We start from the raw sequence: 11,076 nt of genomic DNA, 5'->3' as shown, positions 1-11,076 counted from the left end.
GGCAGCACAGAAAACATGTTCTTACCCCTGTCTGCTGCAGTCACAGATTTCATTTGAGATTGGGCTGTGGCTGAGTTTCTGCTCTATTTAAGTGCAAACTCTGCCATATTAATTGAAATCACCAAAGACGTTGTAGACTAATTCGCTGGATTTTGCCCTGAAAGGGAATAGAGGCCCAACAGTGTCAGGTACAGACTGTCAAAGAAACTGCTCCTTTTTCACTGCATTTTGGACTGCTACTGCTAACTCTTACACCAGAAATAGGCCTAGTGCAGGTAAATATCCATTAGCCAAGAATTCAAATTTGAATTGTAAGACAATGTACCATATCTCAGATTATTATCAAAGAGAGGTAATTAAAAACATGGATTTGGAATACTCTTACACAACTGAATCAGGACAAAAGGAATGCTACAGCCTTTTTTCCACCCAATTTTGCGAACTGGATTTTATCAAGATGATAGTTGTTTGTTGTTTGCATCCAGTTCCTCAAAGGATTTAACAGTGACCTTACTTTTAAACTTGGGTGAGGAGAAAAGCAAGTTTTCTGCCATCTACTTTTTATGAAACATTTTGAAGGTGCACCAGTCTGGGCTTGGATAGAATTAATTTTCTTTATAGCAGATCATATGAGGCTGTGCTTTAGATTTTTGACCAAGAAAAGACTGGTAACACATTAATGTTTAGCTTTTGCTGAGCAGTGTTTACACAGCATCAAGAACTTCTCTGTTTCTCACTCTGTCCCCAAAATAAATGGATTTAGCAGGTAAGGAGTGGTGCATAATATGTTGGGAAGACACAACCAGGCAGTGGAGCTGACCTAACCAAAGAGATATTCCAACACCACACTCACAAATAAAAGGGAAAAGAGAGGCATTTAGGAGGGTCAGCCATCTTTAGATCAGAAACTATCTGGGAAATATTCTACTCATGGAAGGTGGGGAGTGATTGCTTTTGCATAATTTTTTTGTTTTGTTTTCTTCTGCTTTCCACTTACCTTTCACTTATTAAACAATTATTATTACCATTAATGTTTGTCTTGATACACAAGTTTCTCTTTATTTATCCTTCATTTCCTCTTCCTCCATTCCCCTGGCAGAATGGGAGAAGCGAGCAAGCAGCTTTGTGGTGTTTGTCTGCCTATCTGAGTTAACACACAGCAGGAGAATAAAGCATTCTTTCAGGAAATGGGAGCCAAAATCCAGCCCTGCTCTCATCCTCACTGACTTCAGATAGGTGTTTTTGCTGGCAGATTGTGACATCTCTGAAAGATTCTGATTATCAGATTATGAGCTATGTAGATTCTTTTACTGTCTCTTTCCGGTGTTGTACCATGAGACCAATCATTTAGATTCTTTCCTATCTAGTGATGTCAAATCTTTTTACTGCATGATGAACAGCAAATATAGTATGTTTCGTACTATCAAAAATTACATCACATTCTTGTCATTTGTTCTGTTTCTTCAACGTACACTTCTACTTTGCTTTTACAGAGCTAAAAACACAGCTCAGTAAATGTCAGATGATGATGTTGTTCAAATGTTCTACTAAATAGTATCAAAATTTGAAGATGAATGCCAGAAAATGTAATGCATATCTTGAACAATTGTAGTCAATTGAAGGGATTTTTTTTAAATTTTATTGTTTGGAGAGTTTTTTTAATTCCAGTAATTATCTGTGCTTTTTTCTTTTGCTGCTAGTCAGAAAAGAAACTATTTAAATCTGAAAGGTCTTTATAATTAAATCACTTTTCAGTTTTAATTTTTCCTCTACTCTCTATGGTAATATTAAATTAAGCAAGGCTTGTCTGTTATTTCTGTTAAGAGGTATATCAGTTATTATACATCAAGGCACATTTTAACTGTGGATCCAAAAGACATAAATGTAAAATTATGATCCTATGGGATACAAAAATGATTTGGTGTCATATTTTCAAATATATTCAGGTATGTCATTTGGGCACCTGTACAGGGTTTCTTAAATATCTAAACAGCTTAAGAATCCAATTGCCATTGAAAAAAGACTAAAGTTTTTGCTTTAATTTTAGAGGAAGTGTGAGATTTTCCTCTATTTTTTCCTTAAGTGAACTTAAATAATTACTGTATGTTTCATTGTCTCTCAATACTCTACTTCCTTACTTCAGACAATTTTAAACATTTGAGATAATCTAGTAGGTTTCTAGCTAACATGTTTTTAGCTAACAAGATTTTTATCTCCAACCTAAGAATTCTTGGAGAGAAATTGGAGAAACTAGCCTTCCAACACAGAACATAATTTAAATTGCTATAGCTGTCTAGCTTGTTAATTTTAGTGACTGCAGGCCAGTTTGAAAAGAGTTGTGTTCATGTTAACCCCATTCCAGATAGTTATCTCACTTCTAGGTCTGTTTTTTGTTTGGTTGGTTGTTCTGTTCTCATTTTTTATTTTGGTTTGGTTTGGGTTTTTTGTTAATCTTGGCCCTAAATCTTTATTAAATCAAAATTTATTTTAAAACTGATGTGCAGAATATATATAAGATGCTTGGGAGCCCTTTAAGCGCTAGAAGAGCTGCTGATTCCATTCTAAGAAAAAAAAGGGGGGGACTCATTTCTGTGTCTCTCTGCCACCTGGGAGGCTTCATAGACTGTAAAAACTGTTTTACAAGATGGTGGTTCCTAAGTTAGTTGTTTCCTAAGGAACTATGTGTTCTATGAATTAAAGGCTAGTTTCCTTCTGCAGACAGAAAGATGAGATTACTGGTGCATTTTAGCGTTTATCTAGAAGGAAAATCTGCTCAAGTTTATTAAATTCTTTGGTGGTAAAGCAGCTGGGCTTCCTGGCAGTAGGCTTATTTAGCCCAAAGGAAGGAGGCAAAGGTGACACACAGTGCACATGAAACAAAATCTGGTAAAGAAACTGAATTTTACTGTTATTGTTATGTACCTACAAAGGACTCCTTCTACATTCTTGTGCTTACTGCATTGGCATAACAGCCCAAAAAGTAATTATGTGGTTGTTTTGATAGTCTGTTTTCACGATTCCATTCTTCCTGTTTAGTCAAACAAGGAGAAAGTTGGCATCTAACTGCTCAAAACTGATTTTTCTTTTTCCCTACTCTTTGTCCCCCAATCTACCTCCCCCCCCCAAAAAAAAATCCAATTTTCTGGGCTAACCTGAGAGTTTTTGAGTAGTTTTCTGTTTTCCTCTGTTGTGTTCTGATTTGAGTAGATTAGTTCTGTTCCACCCAGTTTCAGGATCCTGGGAAGCCAGAATCAGAGCGAAATATTCAAAGAATCACTCACCTGAGCACTTCCACAGGAATTAGTAACTGTAATTCTATCTGATCCTTAGTGACAGTATTTTAATAGTCATTTGTTAGTTTGTAACTGAGTACACTCATCAAGCTATAAGAGACCACAGAAAGTATTTTCCTTCATTTTTTTTCCTCAAAAGAAATTAATTTTCTCTCCTGTCCTTTATGTGAAAGGAGACAGGAGGTTATTACTATTCCATTGGGTAGGACAGTTAAGTAAAGAAAGAGACTGTTATCGCTCCTGACAAATATTCAATTTTGCAAGTTTCAATGGAGTAAGTCAGAGTACCTTACTGCAGAACAGTTTGTGACTGGATAGGTGTGAAGAAAAATAGTATTTAAGATGCAGAACAGGTGCTGCTTATTGGATGTCTGCTCTAATAGATGGGAGTGTGCCTTAGCACTTGCCTTCAAGAAAATGAAAGCTACTATAATGATCCTAGATGATATATGGAAAATCTGTTTCAAAGAATTTTTATTTCCCTATTAAAATTCAACTTGTGTCTGGTGAGCTAAATGCTTCTATTGACTCAGTCTGTCATATTTAAACTGCATAAAGGAAAACTGATTTTTACTGTGAATTTTTTTAAGCTGTGTCAGCATTCTCCTTAAGTATTATACATTAATTTGTCGGAACATGTTCGTAACAGTTGCTCAAAAGCTAAAAGTTGTCAAACAAAGCCTCCCTCCTTTTTCACTTTGATTTTTATTAATGCTGCTGGTTTGTTTTTACTATAGCGATGGTTCTAATCAGAATAGTTTCTCAAATTAACTGAGGTACTTAAGCATTTAAAAGATGACTAAAAAGCCCTCACCTAAAATTGCTGAAGTTTCCTAAAGTTGTATTAATAGTAGAAGTATACATTTATTTCAGAGGGTTTATAAAAAAACCCTTATTCCTACAATGAAAGATATCTCAGTAGCAATGCAGTGTGTTTCTGTATGTGACTATAGGTTTGCTTCACACTGCTTGATTGATTTCCCTCTTCTTGCTTGTATGTACATATGTATGTACATATGTATACATACATGTGTATGTATAAATATGTATGAAGAAGTATACATTTATTTCAGAGGGTTTATAAAAAAACCCTTATTCCTACAATGAAAGATATCTCAGTAGCAATGCAGTGTGTTTCTGTATGTGACTATAGGTTTGCTTCACACTGCTTGATTGATTTCCCTCTTCTTGCTTGTATGTACATATGTATGTACATATGTATACATACATGTGTATGTATAAATATATACGAGAGTGTGTGTGTATATGTAGTTGCATGTAAGTTCTCTAAAAGTATGCAAAATGAGACCTTGACTTTAGTGTGGAAGGTTTTAGTTTAGTGAACCCAGATGACAAAAACCACATTATCATGTTAGCCAATTATGTTGTGAGTAAACTGCATAACATTGAATTCTGACAGGTTTGAAAAACAGATTTGTTAAAGGTATGAGCGGAAACAACAAAAGCATGACTATTTTTCAACATCACAGATATGAGAAGAGGACATAACTGGGAATTACTCAGCTAATACATGGAGATTAATCTCCTGAAAGATAATCACCTCTCATCACAACCTAGGAAGATGCTGTTGAAGTGTAGGCAGTTAGGTACCTCTAGGGATGACTTAGCAATGGTGTTTTATAGCTTTACACAAATGTCTCAACTCACTGATGTCTAGATTAGCCATTTGTTTCCTATTCTTAGTAATTAATACTTGAGATTAATTAGCTTTGAGATCACTGCAGAAATTGCAGCTAGCTTGCTGGTAGTATGTTCCCAGCGTCTTACATTAGATAGCTTTGCTTTATTATCCAGGTGAATTGCATTAAATCTGTAGTCTAAATAATAAGAAGTCAGTTGTGTTTTGTTTTTCCTTCTGCTCACTGATATAACCTTAGTTACATTAGTCCAATTGAAGAGATGTAAGCAGGTGTAATACTCATTTGTCAGTGTCTTATTTAATGGCAAGGTCACGATCCTAGTAAAAAACTTTAGAAAACTTAAAAAATAAACTACAACTATATATATGTTTCACTGCTTCTTCAAAGCAAGCTTGCTCAGAGAATTTAGTTAACTACAATAAATAATACCACATGAGACAAAATAAAGATACAAGCAGTTTATTGGGTTAGTTTTATTTTTTAACAATGAATGATTAACAAGTGATTGGGGAACTGTACATTGAGGATCAATGTCAGCAATATAGCAGACAGGTAAATAGCTGAACACTTACAAAATGTTAAAAGTGACCAAAAATTTGTGAACAGTTTTTCTTGACACATCCCCCAAATTCTTAATGACATAGACACATTCAAGGAGTTACACCCAGACCAGAACCCATCTCTCATAGGGCACTACAGGATACCCTGCTTGCCCATACCCGTGTTGGATATGTGGGTGCTCCAAATTCATTGTACCCATGCAGCTCACTTCTTTCAGCATACTAGTGTACACACAGGTGAGGAAGAACCCCAGAAGGCCAAGTGTCACCACAGCCCCCAAAGGTGTGGGTCCCTATGTACTGTTAAACTAGGAGCTGCTCTGTCCAGCCTGGCAAAGGACATTATGCTGCAGGGAGTCTTTGGCAGCATCATACCATTTTAGGTGCATTTCTCTCATCTCACTTTTTCAAATTTTCATGATTCTTTCATACCTCACTTAAGGATAACTCATCTTTTTTGTCTGGTTTTCTTACCCAAAATTTTCATGGTCATTCACAGATGATTGTTTATCACAACAGATATTAATCATCTTTGGTGCCATCAGTGTTGTTTTTGGTGCCATCAGTTGTTGGGTGGTTTGGGTTCTGTTTTTCTTGTTTGTTTTTTGTTGGGTTTTGGGTTTTTTTTGGTTGGTTGGTTGGGCTTTTTTCGGAAGTATCCTCTCAAACATCTTTGAATATTCCACTCATATACGCTGTTTATATTCACATTCCTATCTTATCATATATTGTTACCCAGGCTGTTTTACCAAGGGAAAACCATTAGTGTTTCTCCACAAAGATATAGTGCTTCTAGTTTATATGCCAACATGTTGTTACAAGAGGAGCTTGAACTCAGGCTGCGCAGAGATCCCATCTGTCTTAGTGAAATACTGAAGTTGAATGACAAAGGACCCTCCAGATCTCTGCAGACAGCTTAAATGACAGAATGACACCATATATCCTATATTCAAGCTGTACATGTATGCGTTGGCTCTTTTTGTGTAGTTAACCACTTTCAAATTCTATTCTTCCAGGCCCTCTAAATAACAACAATTGCCTGTGGCTTTCATCAGCACTGCATGAGATTTGTTTAAGTACACAGTTTTTTCCACAGGTTGGCATCAAATATGCACAACTAATTTTTAAGGTCATCTTCCAGATGTGTTAGAAGCAGAGAAAATAACACATAGAAGCAGCTATGTCTTCAGATACTGAAAGGGTAGATACTTGGGGATTTGCTTTCTGCAGTTAAGCTCATGCATGTAGGATGTTTTTAATATTTTTTTTTTCTCAGTACCAGAGGTACACATATTCAATTTCTTCCCTCCTCTTTATGGCACCTATGATTATGAGCCTATGTAGCCTCAATTTCAGTGGTGTTTTATTTTATTGAAAATATCCAAATTAATTTTACCAGAGTAATGTGAAGTAAACATAATGAAGAGGCTTCAGTTATTCCCAGAGAAAGGTCTGTGGAAAATTTGCAAGTGTAGCATATCTCTTGCCCTGCTTATACATCTTCTTGACAGATACTATGTGAAAAACAAAGCAGCAGAATACTTCAAGGTATGTGAGTCTTTGTTGTCTTGAGACAGTATGATTTGTGTACTGTGGCCAGTACATAGTGCAAGCGTGCGTGCATGTAGGATGTCTGATGGGAGTGTACTACAGTTACTTTCTGAGTTCTAGTTTTTCTGGCTAGCAGAACAATAACTGTCACGCACACTAAACTCCAAGACAGGCCTAAGGCTTTGCACAGATATATCTTATTTCTGTTGTTTAAACACTTTCTAAAACTTAGCCAAACTGGTATTATATGACACGGTTTAAGTGGAACTCATGCACCAAGTATGTTGGAAGAAGAAAAATTTTATTCCTACTGTATCTACTGGCTCAGTTTGTCTTTCTTTGCAGTAGGTCAATTCAATTTTGCCAATCTGTTGTTGGTTCTTTGGGTTTTGGTGGTTTGGTTTTGGTTTTGGGTGTTTTTTTGGTGATTTGTTTCTTTTTTGTTGTTGTTTTTTTGGGGGTTTTTTTGGGTTTGGTTTTGTTTTTTTGGTGGTTTTTTTTGTTTGTTTCTTTTGGTTGGTTGGTTATTTGTGTTTGTGCTTTGGTTTTTGTTTGGGTTTTTTTTGTTTGTTTGTCTCTTAAGTGCATTTTTTAAATTTTCCAGTGTGGTGTGTTTTGTAGTTTTTGGAAGGTTCTTCGTTCACTTGTTTGGAGCAGAATATTTGGGGGCTTTTGGTTTGGTTTTTGGGCTTTTGTTGTTGTTGGTTTTGTTATGTGTCTTTTATATCTTTGTGCGTGATTTAACTTATCAAGTACATTTAAAAGGGTTGAATGAAGGCCAGTGGAAAGAGGAGGAGGAATCACGGAACTGAACTTCTGACAAGTAGATTCAAATCTGTAAGAGGTATCAACTTTATGTTGTGTTCTCTGAGAAAAATCCAGGTTTGATAGTCCATACAGAACCCTCAGCAATAAAGTTTCAGTCCTTACCCGTCCATCTTCTGATGTAGGACAACAGTTTCTGAACTATAAACATTTTATATTACTGACCACTTGAAAACAAGGATATAAATAAAGGAGTAAATAACCCATCATGGAGCGTGGCCCTCAACATCCCTTTGCACTAATGTACTTTCAGGCTCTTGGATTCATCTTACAGAACTGTGCTCTTGCACAATAGTTGCTACAATGTGCCTCTGGGCTTTATTGTTGTAAATAATTACAACCATAATAACAGAAACCAGAAACAGCAGCTTTCATTTTTTTACTTTAGAAAGGAATCTGCCTTTCAGGCATTTTTTTTTTTTTTTGTTATATATCACTTAAAAATCTTTTGCCTCCTTTTATTCTATCCTCATCCTTCCTTATTTCAAATTCATGTTCAAATAGTTTCTGTATCTATGTTAATATTTCATTCTTGAAAATTGATTTTAGTGAACAAAGTAACCAGGGTAATTCTTATGTTTGTGAGAATGTGAAATTTCAAGGACAGATATTTGATCAATAATTAAGCTGCAAAATAGAGTGGGCTGAATTCTATCTTTTGCTGTGATCTCCTTAATTTATTCCTCAGTTTATTGTTGTGTATGTAAAAGTTTAAAGAAACATTGGCATTCTAATGCTGTTATGCACTCACTGAGGGACTAAGAGTGATGTGATCAGTCATGATCACTGAGTTTGGTCATGAAAGGGAACACATAGAAAGTGAAAGTGGTAGTGGACTGCCTAAAAAGAGTGTAAAGATCTCTCCTGAACATTCAGGAATCGGTCTAGGAAAGCCAAAGCTTAGCTGAACCTGAAACTAAGGAGCAAGTGAAAGGTATGAAGAATTTCTGTAGCTAGTTCAGCAGCAAAAGAAGGTGGAGGGAAAATGAGGTACAGCTGTTTAGTGGACCAGGTTAGGTGGTTGGTGATGAAGGACAAGGAAAAGACTGAGGGCATGAAAGCCCCTCCTGAAGGGCCACTTGATTTCCTTCACCTCTCCCCATCTTCCTCTTCCCATCCTCCGGATTCCACCTCACAGGTATAACCTCAGGTCTTTTGGGCCCCTTTCACTTACAGCAGATGACCAGAAGCTATTTCTGTATTGTGAAGGAAGACAGGGAAAACATTCTGTGATTAAATGACTGGCTAAATGGAAAAAGACATTGCAGGAGATGCTGTATACTTTTTTTTAATAAGGCTTTTTACACAGTTCTTCATAGTATTCTGAAATCCATGTAGGATGTAGTTGGCCACTCGGAAAATGGATAGATAATAAGGCGCAAGGCTGGATCATTGAGCTCAGAGGGTTGTAAGCAACAATACAAAGGCAAAACATTGGTGTGATGATCACTGTAAGTGGTGATCATCAGAAATGAAAGTGAGGCCCTTTACCATTGCTAATGGAAATGACAGCTATCTGCCACCAAGTTCCCCTGGAGTTCAAACACTCCTAGTAGCCCCAGTCTCAGACCTGTTCCAGTCCTATGTTCTCACCTGCTTTGTACCACTATTTCTAATCCAACATTACATTAAGGGAAAAGCAATTTCCCTCTTGATTCTTGAGGTACAATTATGGTAATATCTTTCCATTCTCATGAAATAATTGTAAATATAAAGCTACAGAATTTATGGGGGTGGGAGCAGAGACATAAAACTCTGTGAATAACAAGAGAATTCAAAATCTCTTCTGTATTCATTAATCAAACTCAACTTGTAATTAGGCCACTCTCTCCTTGTCTTTTCAAATAAGAAATGTTCTGTAGTCTAGTAGGAACATCAAAAAACAAAAGCTGTAAGGAAGAGTAGGTTTGAGGCATATTAAGGCAGCATTGGTCAGTTTATAATAGAGATATGCTGTTCCTAGTCCTTTCTAAATCCAACAGAACTGCATTAGGACAGTCAACATCACCTGTGTAATCTTTTATGACCAGGGAAACAAACTCCTCCAGCTGCAGCTCAAAGGATGCTCTGAGTTGTTCTAACTCCATAAAAACATTCAAAGGATGTGGAGTGAGTGGCACTGAATATTCTTAGGCTAGCTTCATTTTTGTGGATTTCTCACTTTGCAGCCTTTCCCTGTGCCTGCAGTGTTGATCATGCCCTATTCTGACCTGGAGAAATCATAGGAAGGTACACTTGTTTTAAGAAAGGTGGTCAATTGTTATTGTTGCACAGATTGTTCTGAACAAAAATATATTCCCTTCTCATTATACACACAAGAAACTCAAGATTCAGGCAACCTTATGGTATTCCATTTTTTGTACAGTTTACTGAGAATTTTTAAAAATATGTTGTTGAAGATCTGCATTTTAATTATCCCTCATATGCCCTGATTTTTAGTTATGAAGTTTCTCGGCATATCTTGTTACATAATTGGTCACATTTCTGAAACTCTTAGAATATCCTGAACACTACTGTGCTTCTGGAATTTAGGACAAGCATAGCTGTGTGTACAGAGTTCTAATATCTGCTTTACTGAATCAGTAAGTGGCTTGCTAATATTACTTCAAAACAGCAGGTTTGCTATGCTTGACAAGGAAGTGATTTATTTTCTCAAACCTGTTTTATTAAACACAGTTTAACATAAAATCAAAATCCTAGACCCTCTCCTCAAAGAATATAATGTTTTATGCATCAGCATATGAATAAATGAAATCTCCTTAGAACGAGAAAAAGTTTATATGGTTCCAGTGACATTAATCAGTAAATTCAGTCTTAAATGAGGGTAAAATAACTTAATAACACATTAGAAGGTATAAGGTTCACTAATTTCCAAGATGGTAGTTCATTGTATTCACCTTAACGCTTTATCTCTTGCACTCCATTTGGGGAGTTTTAGGGAGGCATATAGCATGCTTGAATCCAAAATTTGGAGAAAAAGTATTCTAATGCAGATGGAACAATATTTCTAATTATTCACTTTTGCCAAGTGATCTATAAAAGATCAGCTCCAGTCATAAGTTTCATGACAAGTGGGAAAATAAATTGCGCAAGATAGGATGCAAATTAGGGACAAGGTTCAGCTGACTACCAGAATGTGTAATTATATTTGATATGTCACAGAGTAAGACAGTCTAACTTGATTTA

The sequence above is a fragment of the Corvus brachyrhynchos genome, unplaced genomic scaffold (assembly GCF_000691975.1).
Source record: "Corvus brachyrhynchos isolate BGI_N302 unplaced genomic scaffold, ASM69197v1 scaffold17, whole genome shotgun sequence".
NCBI lineage: Eukaryota > Metazoa > Chordata > Aves > Passeriformes > Corvidae > Corvus > Corvus brachyrhynchos.
Note: the sequence above shows the minus strand (reverse complement) of the source record.